The 15066-nt window shown below is 46.2% G+C and overlaps 1 protein-coding gene across 3 annotated transcripts in view; it reads left to right on the forward strand.

Moving 5' to 3' along the window:
• SUSD6 (sushi domain containing 6) overlaps window positions 1-15066 on the forward strand; it is a 93741-nt gene that overhangs the window by 46206 nt on the left and 32469 nt on the right. The window lies entirely within an intron of this gene.

The following is a 15066-nucleotide window of genomic DNA, read 5'->3' on the forward strand; positions in this document are numbered from 1 at the left end:
TTACACCTGGTTCACACCGTGCAGGTGGACCAGAATTAAAAATAAAATCTATGTGCAGAGTACCCAGCTTGCCTCTCTTCTTGAGCTAGAGAGGAATTAGGGTCCCAGCTGTGTAGCAGCCTCTCCCACATCTCACAACTCCTTCCCTTTACCTGTGATTTTTTTAAAAAAATATTTATTTATTTGAGAGAGAGAGTGGGAGTGGTAGGGAGGAGAAGAGGGAGAGGGAGAAGTGGATTCCCCACTGAGCAGGGAGCCCAGTGCCAGGCTCCATCCCAGACCCTGGGATCATGACCTGAGCTGAAGGCAGACCCCTAATGAGCCACCCAGATGCCTTTACCTATATGATCTTAAGAAACTTGCTTTATTTAAAAAAAAAAAAAAAAGAAAAAAGAAACTTGCTTTATGACCTTAGGCAAATCACTTGACCTCATTGTGTCTCCTTCAAAACAGAAACAAAATCCTTAAGGATGTGAGGTTGGTGTTGTGCAGACTAATAAAAATGATTGGAGGGCACTTGGCATGTAAAATGTGCAGTGTAATTCCCAAATAATGACAACAACAGAGTTGGTGTGTGACCCACTGTTGAGTCATTCTGGGCAGGAGATTTTTATGCAGATGACATCTTTTGCTGTCTTAAAAAAAACAAAACCAAAGATGCAAAGTCATTTTTTATGTTGAGGATAAGCAAGTGCGATGAGGTGTCCAACTTGACCAGTTGAGGAAGGATTGGTTACTTCTGGAAACTTTGCCTTCCAGAAAGCTCATGTTTGCATAGTGTGATGGTCTGAACCTGGCCGGCTTGCTGACTCATGTAAAAAGCTTTTGATTTTCATTCTCTCCCTTTCCTGAGGATATTTATTGGAAAAAAGTCTGTATTTTACTTGTTTCTGATTTCTTTTAAGATTTTATTTTGAGAGAGAGAGAGCATGAGCGAGGGGGAGGAGTAGAGGGAGAGGGAGAAGCTGACACCCCACTGAGCAGGGAGCTCAGTGGGAGGGAGATCGATCCTAGGATGCTGGGCTAGACCCTAACCGAAGGCAGACATTTAACCGACTGAGCCACCCAGGCACTCCTGTTTCTGATTTTTTTCCCCTCTTAAAGTGTTTCCATGACACTTGAGGCTATGTTAAACATCACACAAGCACTGAAAGCAATTTTACAATACCAGGGAAAGCAGCCATCTACATTTCTATGCAGCAGAGTGAGAAAGCCTGGCAGTTAGTGTTCATTGAAGATGGAAAATGTTGAGAACAGGACTCTCGGCGGTATGATGCGGCTTTGGCCCTTGACTTTGCTGTGGCTGAGAGATGTTGGCAGGTGGCCCTGGCTCCCCTTGCCATCTCTGAAGGGACCTGGGGTCAGAGACAATGTACACGGAGCTAAGAGGAGAGGACAGGCAGGAAGCTGATGCATACAGAGCATCATTTATGTGTCATGCCTTCTGCGTATCATCCCATTTAAAGCTCTCGGAAAGGCGGTGTGTTAGGTGGTCATGTAACCATTTTACAGATGAGAAACTGAGGTGAAGAGAGGTTACATAACCTGCTCAGAGACAGACAGTTGTCGGTGGGGAGGCTAGCTGGGATTTGTACCCCTTCTGTCTTAACTCTGCTGCCCATGGTCTGCAGAGAACCACACTGTCTGTGCTGAGTGGCAGGCTTCTCTGAGACCCATTTCTTGTGAAACCCTATTGGAGCACTCAGGGCAACCTTCAGAGGATTCTTTTGACAGAGAGAGAAAGACACCATCCGTGTTTTCTCCCCTGGATAAAGGATGCAGGAGTCATCTCTGAGTTACCGTGTTTGCCTCTGTGGTGGTTTCTGTTCTCAACTACAATGGCCCTTGGTTGTTTGGTTCCCAGTTTAGGCACAAGGTTTGCCAAGGCGGTTCTATTCTTGGAAAGGAACAATAGGGACCACAGCAAATTGTTTGCTAAATGAGGATGTAGTTCCCAAAACATCCGCAGAGCATCTTCCTGTCAGTTGTAAACACTGCTGATGAAGTGATGTAATCTCTCCGTGGTGTAATTACCTGTGACTATAAAAAGACTTGGGGATTGTGGGAGGAGGCTGGATGGGTCATTATAGGGCTTGCTGAACCGTGTTGTCACGAAAAGACATTGAGAAATTACCCTCCTCAGGCTAATTAATGTGCCATGTTTAGAACATTTCAAACACATGGTATCAGCCTTGCACTGTAAGTTTTGAGGAACAGATACCAGGAGTCCAACAAACTAAACATCTGAGTGGGTCTCAGTTTGGTTAAAGCCTTCTGTCAACACAGATTCCACCTTCTAAGCAAAGGTGCCCCACTACCCTGGCCTAATTTGTGAGGATGTTATCCTTACCCGCCAACTCCTTCTGCAAAAGGGGTCACAGGATGCTTTAAAAACAAAAACAAAAAACCTAGGGTCTGCTTTCAGAGTTCTTAATTATTCTAGTAGGTTTGCAGGTTGATTCTTTTCCTCACCTCCTACCTTCTGGGAGATTCCTTTCCTCTGCATCACTCAGGAGTGTGAGCCTGCAGAGGGGATGAGCCGCCCTCGTTCCCATTCTGGGTGGCTGGTGCTAGTATGGCTGGCTGCCTGGAGTGTAGCCAGATCAGGAGTGACCTTGGTCTGACTTGTGTTTAGCTTTGAGGCCCAGAGGGACAGCAGTGTTTAGAGAGAACATTTCTATGCTGCTGTGTGAAAGAGGGGTGCTGGCTGCTGATCTCTCCTAGCCCTGTTCACCCATCTCACCTGAAGCCAACCTATAGCATGAAATCTGAATGTACTGGAAGATAGGATGAGATTATGGCTATTTCTTTAAAAAGTTGATTTACTTGTTTATTTAAATAATCTCTACACCCAACATGGGGTTCAGACTCACAACCCAGAGGTCAGAAGTCGTATGCTCTTCCGGGCATCTGGGTGGCTCAGTTGCTTAAGTGTCTGCCTTTGGCTCAGGTCATGGTCCCAGGGTTCTGGGATCAAGCCCTGCGTCAGGCTCCCTGCTCAGTGGGGAGCCTGCTTCTCCTGCTCCCTCTGCTGTTTCTCCCCCTTGTGCTGACTCTCTCCCTGTCAAATAAATAAATAAAATCTTAAAAAAACAAAAAAAAAGTAGTATGCTCTTCCAACCGAGCCAGCCAGGCCCCTAGATTATAGCTATTAAAAAAGAATTGCCCCCTAGCATTTCTTCACAGAGCTGTCTTTTGTCAGGTGGAATAGGATTCAACTCACAAACACCTTAAAATAGTAAATACCACCTGCAGCTCTCATGGGGCCGTTGAGGTCACTAGTATAGCTCAGTGTAACATCCAGATGTCATTATCCTTCAGGCATGCCCCTTGTTTGTTGTTTTTAATTCCAGTATAATTAACATATGGGGTTATATTAGTTTCAGGTGTACAATATAGTGATTCGACTATTCTATACATTAGTCAGTGATCATTATGCTAAGTGCAGTTTTAATCCCCATCAACTATTTCACCCATCCCCCCACCCACCTCCCCTCTGGTGACCATCAGTGCATTCTCTGTAGCTAACAGTCTGTTTTTTTGTCTCTTTTTTCTTTGTTCATTTGTTTTGTTTCTTAAATTCCACCTATTAGTGAAATCACTTAGAATTTGCCTTTCTCTGACCCCTCCCTTATTTCACTTACATCACTTGTTTCATTCAGCCTTATATCCTCTAGATCCATCCATGTTGTCACGGATGGCAAGATTCATTTTTTTTTATTGACTCTTTGTTTTTAGAGACGCAGTGTAGTCTGATTAAAAGTGTGGACGTTGAAGTCCAATTGCCTCGGTTTGATTATGGCCCCTACTTAGAGCTATCTGTGTTACCTTGGATGATGTTCCTGACCTCACTGTCTTTGTTTCGGTAGAATGGGGATGATAATAGTGCCTACTTCATAAGATCATTGTGAGAATTAAATAAGATTGTATATATCTTAGGACACGGCATACAAAGAAATAATCCGCAGGTTGAAAGGTCAGATTGTAGCACCATTGGTTACAGCCTACACTTCTGATGCCACAGCTACTTAGTTCAGACAGACTCAGGGTTGGAAGGTGCTTCTTGTTTCTTCCACATGTCTTGGATTCTGTTTAAGTTGATCCAATACATACTGAGTAGAGCTGGATACGTACTGCATGAATTGTTTGTAATTCATAAGCCCTTAACTCTCAAAAACTGCATGTTGGCATCCTACATATGAAGACAGGGAGGGAGGGGCAGCAGTGCCCCTGCGCGATGTTGTTGCTGCGGTGGGAGAGAGGGGTCAGCTAGGTAATCTCACAGTAAGCCATTCCCTTCATAGAGGCTGTCTTGTTGGCATTTCAGAGCCAGGGTTCCTCAAAGCTGCTATTTGTTAGGAACTTTTGGAGTCATTTTGCAAATGCCATGGGTCTGATCCTTTAAAGACATTTTTCATTTCATCAGCACCATGACGTGATCGACTGAAGGATTCGATTTTAAAAGATTCCTAAACACATTTGGGAGAATACAATGTCAGAAGTAAAAAATAAGAACTCTCTTGTCTTCTCTCCATTTGGTAGTCCTTTTGCCTTCCCCTACTTTTCTTAGCTTTATTTGATAGCATTTCTTCTTATAAGAGCCTTTTTCTACCTAGATTCATTTGCTTCCCTGAGATGGAGATTTTCCCCATGTTTAGCTTCTGTGACTTGTTAACTCTGCCAGTAGCCAGATCTCTTACAGTACAATTGTTTAATCATTCAGAATTCTGGGAAGTAGTGCAGGGAAGATAAACAGGTTCTCTTCAAGATTTCTTCTTTGCAAAGCTTTTTTTTCCTTCTTTTTTTAAGTTCACAAAAGTATTTTCGGCATTTCAACCCAAGAGGGGGAATGTGTTTCAGGAAGCTATGGCCAAGTATAAACAGGGTTATAAAATAATTCTCCTGTAGCCTTTGTTATTCTGAGTAACCAGCAACACTTTATGAAATATGAAAGGGCCTGACAATCAGTTCTTCACGTGTAATAGACACATGTCTCCTTGGGAGAGGGCAGACCTGTGTGTCTATTGTCACTGGCTCAGGCTCTGACAGTTGGGCCTTGTTGATTCTGGAAATGGTAGGAGGCACAGGAGAATGTTGTTGGGTTTGTCACCCACCAGATGAGGACTGAGTGGGCATGAGGAGCAGCCCAGCAGTGTTTACTGAGCACTGGTCATGGCACAGTGAGGTGTGACAGCAGACAGGAGAGAGGCCCTGTTTATTTCTGCCTCCCAGTTGATCTTACTACTTTGGAGGCCAGATTGCAAAGGACCCAGTGGTGTCTTAAGCCAGTGCAGCCCTACTAAACCTCCTCATGGCCATGCATGGTTGCTCAGAATTGCTAATTAATGGCCTGTGAGGTTAGCTGGTGACTTCAGTAGGCCATGTGGCTCTCTGCTTCATACCCCTCCCTCCATGGTAGACCCCTTCAGTCTCTGATTTCTGAGGTCCTATACATGTCTCTCCATCTCAGTTCTTGGCATGTGTTTGCACACAAGCCCCTTGAAGGCAAGGACAAAGTTTCTCCTTTGCTATAACCAGGCTAGTGGTCATCCCTGGTGGACCCAACAAGCACATCCTGGGAAAGGTACTCTATGGGGCAAGGGGTCCCTCCCAACAGGATTGTGCAGAATCATGGCTTGTCCTGCAGGTGAGGATAAGGTTGTCAAGTGCATGGCCCTGTGAGATGCAGCACCTTGTGGTCCTCTGCACCGATTTACGGTTCCTCATAAGATTCCATCCCCAGCTTTCTGGGGAGAACTGAAGAACCATGTGAAAGTATCTTCATGCCTTAGGGGGTGCAGGTGGTGAGGTTCTTCCAAGGAGAAAGGAGTGGGACTGGGAAGGCTGCCTAGAAGAGTTCATTGCAGTATGCTAACTTTCAGCCTGGGTAAAGAACTTTGAACCCAGCGTGGGTGTGGATCCCCTTAGATGATGGGAGGGAGGGAGGAAAGATCACGGAGAGGAATGCATGCTGGCTCTGAAACATATCTTGACACTGGGAGAGGCTGGGGAGGGACACCTTGAATGGGCTTGGCTCCCCTTTCCCCACCCATAATTCCCTCTACTCATCCCTCAAGTCAAGGCTAAGGGGACTCCTTTTTCCCCCTTTCCCTGAACATTAGCACCTTCAAAGCCTATTCTCACTGTTCTTCCAGTGGCTAGATTCCTGTGGCTGGAATTCTGCCTCTTCCCCTTCCTGCCAAACCTCTTCTCATCCTTCAAAATCCAACTCAGAATCACCTCCTCTATGAGAATCCCCTTACTGCTAGAATTAGTAGGGTCTGGGAGAAGCAGAGTAGGCTTTGTGTATATTTCTTGCATGGAATTAGTAGGAGCTCCTAGTCCTTTGTCTTGAGTATGTCAGAGGTTTTCCAATGAACAAGATTCCAATTCCGGAAATCTTGATTGTCTTTGATTGGAAGGAATTGGACAGCTTGTTAAGACTTCTGGGAATTGAAGGGGGGGCGCCTGGGTGGCTCAGTCAGTGAAGCGTCTGCCTTTGGCTCAGGTCCTGATTCCGGGGTCCTGGGATCGAGCCCCGCATCGGGCTCCCTGCTTAACAGGGAGTCTGCTTCTGCCTTTTCCCCTACCCCCTGCTCATGCTTTCTCTCTGGCATGCGTGTGTGTGCTCTCTCTCAAATAAATAAATAAAATCTTAAAAAAAAAAAAAAAGCCTTCTCAGAATTGCAGCTTTGGAAAGCCTGAACCATTTGTTCTGCAGATCATGATACATATACCCTATAGACTCGTTCCAAGACCTAATGACTCGGGGTTGCCAGGGTTGCTGTGGTACATACTGGGTTTGGTATTTTCCTAAGCGGCATGACCTCATTTAGCAAGCATGTGTTGACATAAGGTGGGCAGGGAGGACAGCGGGAAATATATAACACCATGGAGGGCTTTCTGGGGCCAGGCCCTGGACTAGATTGTGGTGGAAGTTCTCACTTGTAGTAGAGTCCTGGTGGTATGCCTGTGAGAGGAGAGCACCTGCAGCCAGTAACGGTGCTGTACACCGGGGGGAACGCAGAGCTGATGGTTGGGAACTCTGATGTACTCAGCTACCTGCTGACGCCCCTGCTGTGTGCTGGAACTGTACCAGCCGCGGTTCTGCATGCCGCATGCTATGGTCAGGGCAGTCACTGCACTGCACAGGAATGCACATAAGAGGGGTTCCTGACTCGGATTGGGAGGGCCCCAGTAGCTTTTTCTGAGGGAGAGAAGTCTATGCCCAGAGCTGGAGGCAAATAGGAGCCAGCGAGTAGGGGAGATGAGATGGCATGGTAGGGTTAAGAATGCAGTCTTTGGGGCCAGACAGGCTGGTTTGAATCCTAACTCTGCCACTAACATGTAGTATCACTTTAAACAAGTTTCTCAAAGTTGATGTCGTTCAGTTTTCCTATGTGTGAAATCGGGATGATAACATACTGACCACATGAGGCCATGGTGTTCTCATCATCGTTGTTACGTGGCACCTCACCAGTGGCAGGCACAGACAGCATGGTGGGGGCAAGTGTAGGGAGGACAGGGAGAGAGTCAAGTGTAGTGTCTGCTCTGCTTCCTTGACCCTTCCTTTACCCTCCCTTTGGAACTTGCTGTGCTACTTCTGTTGAAACCTTGGAAGTCCAGTACACTCTGTCCCCTAAACTGGTGTGCCTCTCGCCGTGCTGGATAAAGAGGTGGTCTTTATCTTGGTGGAGTAGGATTGGAAGCTGAGGTCTCAAGACAAAAATAAAGTCTAGCCGTAGCCTGAGAGTTCAGAGATTGGGCTGAACATCACCGGCAGCACAGTTCGGGAGAAGCATCTGGGAGATGCTGCTGGTGGAGCAAGTGCCTTTTTCCTGCTGATTGTTCAGTTGAGGAGGAGGAGAGGGAGTAGGAGGAAGGGAAACAAGGTCTGAGCTGGATTGTCTTAAGGATCAAAGGGTTAAAGAGAAAACAAACACCAGCTAATGGATTCAGGGTTGAAAGAGTCTAAACAGGGAAATAAAGAGGGCTGAAGGAGGGTGTTGGTTTTGGTACAAGTTGTCGGAAAGGTTGGGGCTGAGAAGAATGGTAGTTTAGCCCCTATTTGCCTGTGGGAACCAGAAGTGACCGGCTAAGTGAGGCCCCTTCCAGCCTGCTGGAGGGGTGAGGGTCACTCAGGACAGGCCCCTCATCCTCCGCCTCAGCCCAGCCAGCCCGTGGGAGGCATTTCTGACAAGGACTCCTTATTTCAGCCAGTCTGACTCACAGCACAGGGTCCCATGGGGGTCTAGCTCAAGTCCGGAATCCCCCGGGAGGCTGAAGGGGGTGTGGGAGGCTCCTAATTGATTCGGAAGGGAGAGGAGTGGAGGAGCAGCTGGCATCTGGGGTGTGCGGATATATTCCAGGAGTCTTCAGCTTGGATCAGACTGGGGTAATTGGAGACGTCGGGGTGAGGACTGTCTGTGATTTGGTGTGTTTGGGGGTGTAGAGAACTGTTGTGACTGCCTGCAGAGATGTGTCTCGGGTTTCTTTAGAGTGCCCCTCGGCAGAGGAACTCGTTCACCATGCTGGTGTTCTCTGTACCTTGTGGTTAGGCAGTTCAGAGGTTTCGAGGTCCATCTCCCTGGCATTCAGAAATTCTGTTAGTAATGGCAGACCCTGGCCTTGCAGGAATAATTAAGATTGTGAATAATAGAATTATATGAAGTCATATATGTAGCAGTGCTGGGTAAACAATAAAAGTCTATTCTAATGGAAGGGATTCTTATGTGATGCACCTTTTTTTTAGTTGGCATCTCTTTTCCGAATTGCTCAAAGCACTTGGTTAACACTAACTGGTTAATCCTTCATTCATCCCTGAGTGGGAGGCTGGCATTTAATAGCCCCCTTTGTATACAAGATCAAACCAAAGTTTCTAACAGAGCCCCAAATCTTGTGTTTGAAGCCCAAATCTGTGGAGTCTAGAGCTTGGGTTTCTGAATGTAATAATGGCTCATTTCTGGGAATAAAAGAAGGTGGAAGGAGAAAAGGAGACAGCATTAAAAAAAAACAACTTTTTTTGTTTTTCTTCACAGACAGCTAGTCAAGTCAGACAAGTTTGTCATAGTCAGGATTTTGAGAGACGTGGAAGTCTGACAAACATTTTTCTCTAAGAAGCCACAGAATCCCTGCTGAGAATAAGGCTGTGGGATAAGCTAGAGAAGCAGAAGGCTAATAATCAGTGTAGGTTTGGGACAAGGGAAGCAGAGAGGGAGCTGTCAGGTTCTAAATTCTGTTCTGGTTAGGCTGTGGTTGGCAGTACCTGACGTGCCACATTCTGCAGCACAGTCCCAACTTCCTGACACATACCACTGGAAACTCATGCTTGTTGTAGGCTTCAGGGTGAAACCCATGGAGGGGGTTCAGAAACCTCCCTGAGTGTCTGGCCCAGGCCAGTTTTACCGCAGAACAAGTACCTGCACCCTGCATTTGGCAGGATGGCATCTGGGCAGATCAACCTCAGGTCAGTGCTGCAGTGAGGGAGCGGCCTAGGCCCACTGAGCCACCTTTCTCCCTTCTGAAAGGTCTCACTAGTTGGGAGCTGGTGAAGAGAGGTCCGGTTTTACAGTTCACATTGCAGGGTCACCTTTCTCCCCATGCCCTTGCTTTCCTGCCTAAAGGACAGTGTATGTACTTTCTTGCATAAGGTCTTGAAGCCTTGGAAGCGAGAGAAGAGTATGCTGAGTTGGGAAGCTTTCCATCTTCCAGTGGCAGCTACGTGGGCTCCTAGGCTTGAGATTCTAGAGATCATTCAGGTGTGTCACATCCTTGTGAGAGAAGCAACAGGTTGAACCTTACAGGTTATATGCTCCACTGGGTCTCAAATTTGAGCATGCATTAGAATCCCCTGGAGGGCCCAGATTGCTGGGCTTGCCTCCAGAATTTCTGATTCAGCAGGCCCAAGAATTTGCATTTCTGCTAAGTTCTCGCATGCTGCTGCTGGTGATCTGGGGACCACTTTTGGAAACTACCAGTTCACACTTGGGGTGAACAAGCCCATCTGATCCTTTTCAGAGCAATTTTTGGTAAGGTGGGAAAAGAGGGATAGAGAAATCTTAAACCCGCTGTGGGGAGAAGTTCAGAAATAGGATGTTGCAGGCGGGCCCATGTAATTTGGAAACTGGGAAAAAGTTAAGTGAGTAAGGGAGGAATCTCACAGGTCTGTCTCTGACCTTCTGTGGGCTGGCTCTGGTCCTTGCCCACTCTCCTGCAGAGAGAGTGCGGGAGGGGGTATGGGGTAGACCTGGTAAGCCTCTGGCTGGGTCACCCTGGGCATTCTCCCCCCACCCACTTCTTATTCTGCCCTCTTAGGCAGCAGTCAGCTCTGAAAGTCTGCATTTTAGGAGGGCTTTCCACAGCTCAATGTCTGGGGTATGAAGAGCAGAGCCCTGAGCCAGGGATCCCAGGCATTGGCACCAGCAGTGCTTCTAAAGAGCAGTGACTGAAGGCCCCTTATTTTGCTCAGCAGTAATGTGAAGGTTGGACTAGCTTTCCGGGGCCCTTTGAGCTCTGATACCTGGGATTCTCTAATGCCTCTTCTGACAGCTCCGTCCCCATGGTCAGGAACTTCTGCTTACTTGTTACCTGTTTTTTATGGTTTATGTGTGTGAAAACTTATGTTGTTACGTAAGAGGTACTGATCAGAATCCCGTCCAGAGACAGCCTTGCCAAAAGTGAAACCAGAGAAAAGTTTGGGAATTGGAGTAACTTTTCTTTCTAGAGAGTCTCTGGCCTGTGCCATTATGCTGCTTCCGTAAAACCTGTGTCTAGAGAGGAATGAGCATCCTCATCGGATCCCAATCCCTTTACTGCACATCGTCACACCCGACTGCAGGGTTTCCCAGGCTTTCTGTTCCGTTCTCGTTTCCAGGGTGCTCAGGATTGTTATTGCAGCCCCTCCACTGCCAGGCCTGCTGCTCATGGGGCCTGGGTGACTATCTGCTGGGTAGATGGCTTGGAGGCTTGTATCCCTGTACCTCTTTTCCTTTCCTTCAGTTTCTCCCTCCCTTCTTCCAACTTGGCATAATTGTCCTCCTTTGCCCTCCCCCCTTTCCTTCCTCTGTACTCGTTTTACCTCACCTGCGCCCTGGCAGAGCTAGCCTGCTCTGTGTGTGTATTGAGTGTGGTAGGGGTTGGGGTGTGCCGGAGATCCCAAAAGGCCCTGCTCAAGCCATCTGTGTGAGGGGCACCTCCTGAGCTCCCCGGTCCTTTCCTTTTTCCTTTTCTCTTTGCCCATTTTTCTAGGGTAGCTGTAAGTTACAGAATGTTTTCCCCATCCTAGGGGGAATTTGCTCTTCTTCAGATTAAGTTTGACCCCGTTTTCTGCCTTTATTTCCTGCTGTTTGTATTGGCAGGTGAAATGACTCCTGGCTTGGAAAAAATTAGCTCCTCTGCCTCAGAACTATTGTCTGGCCCTGTCTCTCCAGCTTGTCTGTAGGGGCAAAAAGAAGATTCCCCAGCCTTGGCTAATTGTCACTTAGCCCCTCTGATCCTGCCTGGGTGGCTTTCAGGAAGCTCGAGAACCGAACAGCCCCAGGTTTTCATTGAAACAGGGAAAGATTGAGATTGATTTAATTCATTTTAAGTAAAATCATCAGCCTTTTGATGATTCCATTAATTTCCTCCCTTCTGAAAACCCTCCTGTTAGTGGTAATTGGAAATCTTGACTCTGTTTCTCATTTCCCCTTGCTATCCTGCTTTAATCTGAGGCAGCTGGATCCCGCAGTCTGCTTTCTCATTTGCTGGAAGAATGGTTTGAAAACGATTTTAATGACAGGCTTTGACAGTACTTCCAGAAGCTGAGACTGTGGCTGCACTGAAGTTGGCACCCACTTGGGGGTCTCAGTCTTGCTCACCTGCTCCTATAAAATTTTACTTAGTTCTTGGTGTACAGATGGGAAGGAATCCCCGTGGCCTCTCGTCCCAGGCAGTAGATGCAAACTTTTCATCACTTACCGTTTGTAGACCTCCTGTGGTGTGCTAAACACCATTCTGGTTACTGAGAGTTTCCCTGGCACCTCCTGCCCACCCTGGTGGAGGTGCAGAGGCCAGAGCAGGCGAGGTTCCAGCAGGCCGGACACTGCCCGCAGACTTTGGGAACTGTGGTCTCTGAGGCTTTATTTCTCTGTATTTTTATGGTTGCAGTCCCTGTTTTCTGTGCTTTTCCTTGTGGGCTATAAAGAGGAATAGATAATATAAATCACCTCTTGAGGTCAGAGAAATAACGGGTAGCAGTAGCTGTAAGAGCTTACCACTGTTGGCAGGTGATAACATGTAAAGCACTTTCTCATATATCATGTCATGTTGGCGTCCTCACAATAACAAACTGCTCACAGCCAGTCAAGGATAAAGCTGGGATCTGAACCCAGGTCCTCCCATTGTAAATCAGATATTTTTTGTACTGATTGTGTGTGCATGTGTGTGTGTGTGTTTTAATACTGACTTCCCCATGCCGTTGAAGTGTTAAGAAGCTATTATATGTACACTGGGCCCTCTGCCAGGAACTGAGGCCCTCACATCTAATTGGGGGGAAAGGTAAAACAATACATCTTCATCCCCCTTGAGTGGTTCAGGTACTGAGTGCTATTAAAAAGAAGAGAATTCATGCTGACATCATCCAGGAAGGTTCCTAGAAGAGCTGGTACTTCCTCTGGGCCTGGTGGGAAGGGAGAGCTGAGAAGGGGAGTTTGGTTGGTATTTGGCCACCTGAGACTGGGATACAGAGAACATGGTGAGGTTTTGGTCCCTTTATCAGACTTAGGAAACCAACATCCACTGGGGTGATGCTTTTCCAACGTTCCTGTGCTTTTAAAATCTGATTTGTGCACCCCGGGTCCACAAAGAATCATATGGTCGATCTGGGGTACAGCCCTGCAGTCTGCATTCTTTAAGAGTTTTTCCACAAGACAGTCTTGCAGCCCTTCAGTTCTCCCTGAGGAGAGGAAACCAAGGGTGCATTTGTTTCATTATTTCCCTTCCAGAGGCATAAGCTGTTTCACCAGTTGCCCCCATAGTTCTGTTGCAGGTGGGGAGGGTGGCCCATACTTTGAGAAACACTGTACCCTAAGGGCGTGCTCGTGCCTTCCATATTGCAGGAAGGGGACCTGGGTTTGGACATCGTAGAGATCTCATTCCTGTGGACTAAGCTTTTAGGATAAAGTAAGGAAGAATGGGAGGAGTGGAGATTAAATGATGTAAATTGTCTCTAACAGCAGCTAGGGCAGTCTGGCTGCTCCCTGGACTTGATGGTGGGTGGTGGGGCCATTGAGGCTGAGTAGCTTGAAAATGAAGTCCATGCTCAGAGTTACTGCATGTTCCTCTGACTGTCGAGAAAAGCATTTTTACAGGTGTTATCTGGTAGCTTAGCTTTCAGATGAGTGTATTGGGATTGGGGGTGGTGGTCGGGGGTCAGTCAGTGGGTGGAAACAGGTCTGGGATTTGGAGTCCTATACGTTGAGAGCCCAGGAAAATGTAATTCCAGGTCTTCCCTAGGATTTAGCAGTCTTGGTGAATCTTGAGATTTCCATCTGTATTTTGGGACCAAATGGGACGTAGGGTTGTTAGGAAGATTAGAAAAGTTACCAAGGGGCGCCTGGGTGGCACAGCGGTTAAGCGTCTGCCTTAGGCTCAGGGCGTGATCCCAGCATTCTGGGATCGAGCCCCACATGGCTCTTCTGCTATGAGCCTGCTTCTTTCCTCTCCCACTCCCCCTGCTTGTGTTCTCTCTCTCGCTGGCTGTCTCTATCTCTGTCAAATAAATTAAAAAAAAAAAAATCTTTAAAAAAAAAAAAAAAAGAAAAGTTACCAAGTTACCAAATGCCCTGTTAAGAAATGATGTATATGCCTTAGTTTGGGGGTGTTGCAAAATACCTACAGTATAGTGTGTGTGTGTATATATATATTTTATATATATATATACACACACACACACACAAACAGTAAATGTCAGAAGTTTTGACACTTAGGTGTACAGTAGGTCCCAGGTAGTAGCCACTTTAAATCTATTATCCCATTTTCAGTGTTAAGTGAAAATTTTCAAATGTTAAAAACATTTAAAAAATACAAAGACTAATATCATACCTGGGGACTTGCTGCCCAGATTTATTATTTTGCCATATTTGTTTTAGAAGTGTCCTAAATTCGTGTTTATCCTTCCAACCATGTTTGAATATTTTTACATACTTACACGTGTATTTGCATGTGTTTTGTATGTTACATATACAGGTGTTGCATATTTATACTTGGATTCCTAAGCAATATAGAACGTTGTTTTATATGTTTTTGAATGTTTGTAATTTCCCATCGTACTCCCCTTCACTCAGCATTGTTTTTGAGATTTAGCCACTTTGATACATTGGTTTTACCTGCCGTATGCCATTGCCTTGTGTTAATATCCCAAAATACTTGTAACTGTCCTCTCATTGATGGATATATAGGTGACTTCAGTTTTTCACTGCAAGAGCATTCTTGTACATGTGTCATAAGCACATATACAAGATTTCTGTAGCGTACATATCTAGCAACAGGGCTGCTGGATTAATAGAGGTGCACAACTTCAGCTTTCTACATATTGCCGCATGGCTCTCCAAAGTAGTTGTATATGTTTACATCACTTCTGATGTATAAGAAGGAACATTCTTAGTTCTCCACATGCTTTGCTGCAGTACCTGGTATTGTTAGATACTAATTTTTGCCAGTTGATGGACATAAAATGAAATCCCTATGTGGTTTTAATTTTGTATTTCCTTGCTTACCGTCTCCCAATTTGTAGATTTTTTTAGAAGATTTTTATTAATGTGAGATTCAAACTTAAAACCCCGAGATCAAGAGTCATGTGCTCTACCGACTAAGCCAATCCGGCCCCTCACTTTCTCTATGACAGTGGTTCTTGACGGTCCTTAAGATCCTTTCAGGTGGCTGGCAAGGCTGAAGCTGTATTTGTATTAATACTAAGGTGCTATTTGCCTTTTTTGTACTCATTCTTTCTTTCACGCGTGTGGGGTAGAGTTTCTGGAGGCTACATGACGTGTTAACATGATGGCTTTTTTAAAAATGAATTATGAA

The sequence above is a fragment of the Ailuropoda melanoleuca genome, chromosome 14 (genome assembly GCF_002007445.2).
Source record: "Ailuropoda melanoleuca isolate Jingjing chromosome 14, ASM200744v2, whole genome shotgun sequence".
NCBI lineage: Eukaryota > Metazoa > Chordata > Mammalia > Carnivora > Ursidae > Ailuropoda > Ailuropoda melanoleuca.